This window comes from Lepidothrix coronata, unplaced genomic scaffold (genome assembly GCF_001604755.1).
Source record: "Lepidothrix coronata isolate B3197 unplaced genomic scaffold, Lepidothrix_coronata-1.0 Scaffold223, whole genome shotgun sequence".
NCBI lineage: Eukaryota > Metazoa > Chordata > Aves > Passeriformes > Pipridae > Lepidothrix > Lepidothrix coronata.
Window position 1 is genome coordinate 416,403 of NW_016690403.1, and position 8,619 is coordinate 425,021.

The following is an 8,619-nucleotide window of genomic DNA, read 5'->3' on the forward strand; positions in this document are numbered from 1 at the left end:
ACTAGAGCTGGTGCTCCTCCAGCATTTTTCATTTGAAATTGTTTGCTCTCCCCAGTGGTTCTCTAAGGTGATGTATGCTGAGTTTTTATGCAGCTATAGACTGCTTTTAATTGTCACAGCACTGTGTGGCTCCAGGGGCTGGGAGCTGTTTGGAAACTTCAAAGGATTCACCGAAATATCAAACGAACCAGATAAAAGATACAGGTAAAGGAAATTCTATGTAGGGATTTCAGGGTTTGACTGATCCTTAATTGCATTTTAATAGTTTTTAGTTCTTAACTTGTCTGCCTTTACTGAGATCAAAGTTTGATGGGTTTAGTCTACCAGACACACGAGTTAAACAATAGTCACTATAAAAGAAAATGACAAAATGCATCTTTGTCCTTATCAGTTCTAACAAGCTGGGAAGAAACAGTTGAAGCTTATTTTAACAGAGAAATTCCTGTAACTAAGGCACTGAAACAGCTCCACAGTGCCCTCCCGTGGCCTCTTGCCAGGCAGCCACAGTCAGGTGAAAACAGTCCCTGGTGTGTGAATCTCTGCCCAGCCTGGAAGCTTTGTCTATCCTGGATTCTTCTAAGGCTGTTTAGGTGTTGCCCAGTGACATTCCTTCTTAAATAATACACAGCCTTTGAGAGCTGCTTTTAGCAGCTGTGTGATCCTTTGCTTGGAGTAGAGCCTATTGTGTTTCATCTCCTGGATTTTGTGAAGCAGCTTATAAATTCTTTTAAGGTATTTTAAATTGTTAAAGACTCCCATTATTATGAAGCCAAGGGTTCTAATTTCAAAGCTGACTTACAAAACCTTGCTCTGTAAAACTTAGGAATAAAACTTCATTTTGTAAATGCAATGTCCCCTGGTTTCAGAAGTATTCTGACCTATAAAAACATGTTTGAGAGAAAAAAAAATCAAAATGAAAATGGAAACATTCCTCTGCAAAATTGATTCCAAGACCACAGCACTCTTCTAAGGATAATTTTTGCACTGGAAGATATTCAAAACTTGCAAGTTGCAGCCAGGTACTGAATTTTGCTTTTTACCTTCTAGCCAGTCTTGCCTCGGCTGTTTTTTGGTTGGTGGTTTTTTGTGGTTTGGCTTTTTTTTTTTTTTTTCCAGATAAGAGCTTTTCAACAGCTTCTGTCAGTGTTAACAAAGGTTTCTCTGAAGTGTTTTCTTCTGTGCCTACCTTACCATGCCCTGTTCTCTTTAAAATAGCAAGGATCTGGAAATGCTTTGCACTGAAATCTCATTTCTCAAGGAAGCTCATGTTCTAATTCAGTTGTGTTTTGGTTCCCCCCCATGGTATGTGTGACTATGCTCTGACTCTCAAGTCTTTTGCTACAGTGGTTTGCTGCTTTACAGAAGGTTATCAGGAAAAGCAGAGGGACGAGGGCATTTTTTAGTGCTGGAACTCAGCCAGTTCTGTCTGTCCTTCTCCAGATTTTTTCTTCATTTGGATCTAGCATCCTAGTTTTCTGATTAATACAGAGAGTAAAACATGATTTGTCTTCCTAACAGCTTCAACAGTATGCTTGAAAGAGAGATCAACATGTTCAGAATCTGATGCTCTCATCTGTGGAACAGCTAATGCTTTAAGTGTTTTACCCTGTTTAGGAACCTGCAAAAGTCAGTGGGAATTTGTTGACAATGCAGGGTCCCAGTGCTCATGTGACTGTCCAGGCTTAAGGGCTGAGTGTTTTTTCTGGTACTGCAACCAGGAATGGAACGTTTTTGTTTTGTGCTGGGCAATACTGTCAGATACCTAAAGTATAATTTTCAAAGCTGCCTGTGTGACTTCATACCCAGGTTCTATTTTCAGATGTAATTTGTGTGCCTGGAGGTACCCCAGGGCCTCTTTTGTACCTGTCCCCGAAGTGCAGCTCCTCAGAACTCCTGCCATGGTGCTGCTGAGCTCTGCTGGCCCTGGTGCCTGTGGCTCCTGGGTTTGCTCCAGGGGAATTCTCTGTAAGCACCCATTTCCAGGCAAGCAGTGAGTCTCCTTGATGCCCAGGCTCAGATGCTGCTTGGCCTCCTTGCTCTGTGCAGGCTGCTGTGACAGCTTTCAGGGCAATTCCTTCTCCTGTGGGATGTGGGCAGTGGATGCAGCCCCAGGAGAAGGTGGGGGTGTTTCCATTTCCAATGACAGCACTCAGATGAGTGTGGGGGAGGTCAGGGGTTGGATTCATGATGCTCCACAGGGTTTGCAATCCTGCTCCCAGCTGAGCTGCTCTGGAGGACTGTTCAGCTGCTCCTGAGCAGAACTGAGCAGGAGGCTTTGCTGTGCCTGGGCAGGGAGGGGAGGGGACAAGCTGGTGCCTTGGTGGTTATGCTGCTGCTATGAGGAGGAAGAAGAGGGGTTAGGAGACAGTCCCCTGGATGGATAAAACCTCCCTCCTTTGGGCTGTGGATGGAGAAGGAGGGTCCCTTTTCCTCTCTGTTCCTGACTCTTCTCTCAGGCTCTCTCTGGTTCTGGATGTTAGGTCTGTCTTTGGCTGGGTGGCTGCAGTACAAGAGGTCCTTCTTGCTGTCCTTCTTGCTCAGGGCTGACTCACTTCCTGCCTTTGTAACTCCTTTGAAACCTTCCTGTTTTTAACTTCTGACTGCAAAGCATCCAGTGAAGCCACTTCTGAAGCCCGTGACACTCACTGTGCTGTGCTGGCTGGGACCACTTTGCAGCACTTCTTTTCACTCCAGCTGCCTGACAGGGCAGCAGTGGCTTTTCTTCACCCACAGAAATGCTGCATTCAGGGCAGGGAGCACCATTTGTCACCAGGGCAGGGTGTAGGCAAGCCCAGGGCTTGTGGGCAGCAGTGGGGCTGGAGGCCAGGATGGAACTGTGGCAGCAGATCTCTGGGTGTGCTGTGGTTTGTGGGTCTGACTGTGCTGTACCAGTCTCACAGTCTTGCCCTCAACAGATGTTACAGCCAGTCACAGCAAAATAATTAAGAGAATGATGAACCTGAGTAGAACAACTCTGGTGGGGTTTTAAGGCACTCTGACAGATAATCTGGCTGTTGTGGGGGACACTGAGCAAAGCTGTGGGGGCTGTGGGCAGTGCTGGCAACACCCCAGCCCTCTGTGCAAGTGTGGAGCAAAACTCTTCCTTCAGGGAAAGAAATCTGTGCCTGTCCGTGAGCTCACGTACACAGAGACTCTGGGGGAAGGTTAATGCCTCCCTTCAGGCATTTCCTACTGGGAACATTTCCCAGTTTAGAAAAACCTGTCATGGAGGATGGCTGCAGCTCTCCTGTCTTGGCATGTCCTTCCCTCTCTTGTGAGCCTGTCCAGGAGCAGAGCTCTGGCTTCTGGAGGCTGCCCAGGTCACCAGGAGTGCACAGAGGAGCTGTTCTACCACCCCCTCTCACTCTGCTGCCCAAGCGTGCCCGACAGCCCTTCCATGCTTCCAGAAGAGGTAGGAGCACCGTGTCCTCATTCATCACAGTGGGCTGTGAGATGGCAAATCAAATCCTACCTGGCTTGTGATATGACCATGGCTTTTGTAAATGTGCAAAGTGGTCTATGAAAGGTGCATGATTTATGAAGTATTTCCTTGGTTTCCTCCTCTGTCAGCCTATTCTCTTTTCAATCGGTTTTATTGTGTATTAAAGCAATGAGACAAATCAGAGGGAGAGCTCTAAAATTTTTAAGTCAATTCAGCTTAAAGAAATCAGACAACTAGATGCACACAAGTAGAGAATAATATATATATCTTTGTATAAGGCTCTGTGTCATAGGAAAAGACCCACAGAACTCAGCTTTCAAGAGAAATCAAGTGAAAGTTTGTTTTTAAGACTATTGAGGAAGAAATTCTAATTTCTTCAAAAGTAATTTGGATTTCTCTGTAGTTTTCAATGGGACTAAGCTCCAGCTCCTCTTGGAATTCATAACTCATGGTGTTATCTCATGTCTGTTACAAAGAAATACTTTCAGCAGGGATGAAAGATTTATGAAATCATGCAAGAAATGACTATGTCTACTCTGCTTTCCGAAGGCTACGTTTCTGTGAAAGGTTTTTTATATGCAGGACCTGATTTATCTCTGATGCCTGCATGTTTTATACTGCTGTAAAGATTTTAACCGGTTTGGGAGAGATCTCCCTTCTGGGAGGACCATCTTCCCCACTGAGGGAAGGAAGTCAGCCCTTTCTATTGATACAGAATGCAGTGAAGAGCAGTAAACAGAGCAGTGAAGCTGGAACTACCTGGTGATGATGATCCCTGGGCTGTGATTTCTGCCCTCAGAAACCTCTGCATGACCACACACTGTGTTTCTGAGGGTGCTGCACTCAGGGCTGCAGTGGCATCTTGCTTGGGCTGACATAATATTGCCTCAAGAAATCCCAGCCACTGAATTAGGGTAAGATCAAGACTTCCTGTCAAAAAAGCAGTTCAGTTAGTCAAAACTTTCCAGATGAGATGCTAAGATGATAATAACCTGCCTGCTGTCAGGAACAGTGCTCAGTGTTTCCTCTCTCCCTTCATCAGTCTCTGTGTACAAGCTTTCTTTTCCCCACCCTCCTTTGATCATTGCTTTTGTTTCACAAAGCAGAGTGAAGGACCCGTCCTGTCATCTTTCCTTTCTAAAGGTCTCTGCAAATGTTTCAGCTTTACTGGACACTTTCCCGCTTTTCCTTGGAAGATAAGCCAAGGATTGGGGATGTGCTTCTGCCCCAAGGGACTCAGGTTCTGTACAGATGCTCTGCTTTGGGTTATCCAGCTGTGACACGTGCACATGATGACACCCACCTTTGGGACCCAGGAAACTCAAATAACCTTAATTTAAAGAGCCAGCAAGGGTGTCACTGCTCAGATTCATTGAGTTCAGGGTCTTTCATAAAGAGATTCTTAAATCCAAGGCCAGAGCAAGGATGCATTTTGAAAGTTGTACCAGTGAGCACTGCAGACATGGCTGAATCCCAGCCTGAGCCATCCCTGCTCCTCTCCTCCTGTGCAATGACTCATGAAAATTCACTTAATCATCCTTATTGATAAGTCCTATTAGAGCCTTGGCTGCTCTGTGTCTAAAGGTGACTCAGTATCATCTGAGAGCTCACACCAGATCTCTCCACTGCTGAAAAGCAAAATCCCAGTTCCACATGCTTTTGAAAGTTTGAGATTATTTCCCATCTGGATCTGGACTCAATGTCAATGGATCTGCTTTCCAGTGTTAATTACTGTTTTAATTTTGACATGGGTATTAAAATGGTGAGTGGTTTTGTGTCTGAAACCTCTGCTCTAGTGAAAGGTATTTTGTGTTTTATCCTAACTAGAGATCTGTAAACCAGAGCTTGGAGGAAACAAAAGATAGTTCATACTTTTGCCCTGAGTATTGACAACCTGAGCTTCCACTCAGAGGAATTTGGTTGGTTATGATAAATATCCTCCAAATATTCCTCTTGCCCAGGGTAGCCGGTCCATGCATGTGCCTGCTGTTGTGGTAACCATTCAGGTGAGTGCAACAGAGAACATCAGAGCCCTCAGGAAAAGCCTTTGATGTGTTTTATGCTCTGAGAGTGGAAAGTAGATCAAGCCTTGGCTGATTGCAGACATGCAACAACTGGGAAAATGGTCCTAGTTGCTTCCAGACTTATAGATGGAGTGCATTTCTTCATCTTCAGGAGCTGTATATGAGGGAGAACCTTCTGGAATGTGTCCTGGAAGAGGCCCTGGCCTGACTGAGGGGAAGGCAGCCAGTGGGGTGGGTGTGATTTCCTGTGGATGAATCCTTGATGCATCCAAGAACTACCTGCCAGCAGGGCCTCCCCAGACCTGACTCAGAGGTCTCAAGACCCCTTTCCTCCTCATCTTCCTCCTCCTCACAGCACACACTGTCTGTGTAGCTCCTCCAAAGTTCCAGGCCTTCAGGGTTGCTCTGGTTACAATGCTACTTTATTTTTCTGGTCCAGGTGCATGTGTCCCAACAAGATGTGCTTGCTAGAGTCTTTTCTCTTGAGAAGAGCATTAAACCCTGAAGAGTTTAGAAAATTCAATATGAAGTGTGAGAACAGGGTTGGTGACTGTCACCTGCTATTCTAAAGTGTGAGAAACTTTACAGCCGTACTAAAAATCTATATTTGCTACAAGTCTTAAGAATCCTAATGAATCATCCTGACAGAATACCCATCTGGACTGGAAAATGTTGGGGGTTCAGTCTGTGTGGTGGGCATTTACTTTTCCAGGGCTAAATCCACAGGGCTGAATTTTGTCAGCCTGAGTGACCATGAGCAGGGTTTGGAAACCTCTCTGTGATGCCTGGTGAGGAGGAGTCTACACTGAACACTACAAGGCTTGGCACATGTGCCAGCTTTCCTGGAGAAGACCATGGGATGAGTGGGCACCAGAGTTCCAAGCAATTCCTCACTCTCAGAAAGAACCTGCCTCGAGTCAGTGGTGAACAACATCGGGTGGAGCAACATCTGTGCTGCTGCTTCTGCTGTGCTATTTGTTCGTGGATAAATAAAGGCATTTAATTAGCCAGGCATGTAATTACACACCTTTTTAATAAGCTGAATGCATGCTCTGAGCATCTTGATGCAGGTATGGAGGAGTAGATTTGTTTATGCCAGTATTAATCAGTCACACTATTTTGGATACCAGAGATGTTAGGCTGCAAGTCTAATCTCTTCTCCGTTAGGGTCTTGCTTTTTATTTAGACTTTAAAACTGTATTCAAATGAGGTTTTGACCGAAACTGAATCAGTATGTACTTGAAAGCTAAAGAGCTTATCATGCATCTGATAATGTTTTCAGGATTTCCCCAGATTCGACCGCGGGCTGCACAGACAGGAAGCCCAAGTATCGAGCACCTGACCAGAGCTTCCTCCTGCACAGCAGTGGGGGTTTCTCTCAGCTGAGTCCCCAGCTCTGGGTGATGGTCTGAGCCCTGAAACCTTCAGGACAAAAAGCACCCAAATGTCCCAGTTGGGTCTCCGAGCAGGGAATGGAGCCTGTCATTGCAGCCCCTCTTGCAGGGTCAGCACAGCAGTTCTCAGCTCCCCCCGAGCGGGGCCTTCCTGGCTCTGCATCAGCCGAGGAGCCCAAAAGGGACTTTCCAGAGCTGCCAACGCGTGAGCTGAGCAGATGGAATGACCCCCCATGCAAATGAGGTTTGACTCCCTCCCCTTTATAAAGTGAAAATGTTTTTGAGGCACAATCAAGTACTCCCAAGTGTGGGTGTCCGAGGTGGTTCCCTTGGTCGTGCCTCTCTCCTGTCTGTCTGTCTCTCTGTCTGTCTTTCCATTGTACAGAGCAAAGCTGAGCCACTCAAACAGAAAATGAGAAACGCAAACCTGGGGTGACTGAAGAGGAGGAAGGAAAATGAAAGAGAAAAAGCTGAAGAGTGTGAAAAAGATAAAATAAAATGCATTTTGGGGATTCCACTGTGAGTAAGAGCTGGAAAAAATGTAAGCTGATTTATTACCTGCTTTTCTTCTGCCTGAGAGCCAGTACACCGTATATATGTGAAAGGTAAATTGTACACTAAAGACTGAATCAGAATGCCAAATTCTTCCTCAATTCCTCCCATTTTAAATCAGAGCAACTCTGTTGGATTTACGTTTTGTAAAGAGCAATATAAACAAGATGGTGTTTGAAGTAATTTTGAGTGATATTTATGCTAAAGCAATGCAAAACTTGGAATTACTTTTAAATACTGTTGTATAAATACTGTGTTGTATCTGCACATTTTCTAGTGCTTCTCTTCACCAGGCAGGAATTTTTTTCTCTTGTACTTCTAGTGCTCTTGTGACTTTACTCCAAATCCAATGGAATTCAGAAATAAGGGGTGGTGTTAGCATTATATGCATTAATATTTTCCTTGTGTTATGGTTTATGTATATGCATTTTTCTTTTAAATCTGTATCTTAACCCACTTCAATAACAACTATTTAAACAGGGAGAGGATATGAGTTAATTGAAGTATCTATTTTCTCTTTCCATCAAATGCCAGTGATTTTGAAAGTGCAGTGTTTGATTGCAGCAAGGGGGTTTGACTGTCTAGATCTGGTTTTGTCTCACATTGATCCTTTGCTTTTTTTGAAGATGGTTTATCTATTTTTTTTTTCTTCTACGTGCTCCAAGCTTATCTAAGCACCCAAAAATTTGGTTGACAGCATGGAAAAAAGGGATGGAGGAATTTCCACTCTTTTCTATGGTGGAATTTCCAACAGAAATTCCCTGTTGGGTTACAAAGGTACAGAGGAGGGTTTCTGGAGTCTGCAGGATGAGCTCCAGCATCTGCCCTGGGCATGGGGATCAGATTCCCTGCCCAGGGGAGGAAGTGCTCCCGTGTTTGGGACAGCTCTGCCTTCCAAGAGGTGGGTCCTCTCCTTCGTCCTGGGGATTAGTCAGCTGGGGTGAAACTTCTTGTTTGTTTACTGGAAAAATGTATTGCTGAGATTAGAGAGAGTGGGCAGAGATGGAGTTCCACAGAGTTGCAAAGGCTTTCAACTCCTCAGTTCTCCCTGCCCCTGTCAGCGCAATGAAAATTGGCTTTGCAGCTGCCCTGCACCTTCTGGGCACTGTGAGTGCAGCTGTTACTGCAGTTGTGTCAACGTGCAAAATGTGGTTTAGGCTGTTTGCATTCTTCTGCACTGTTCCATCCTGTCATCTGAAAATACATT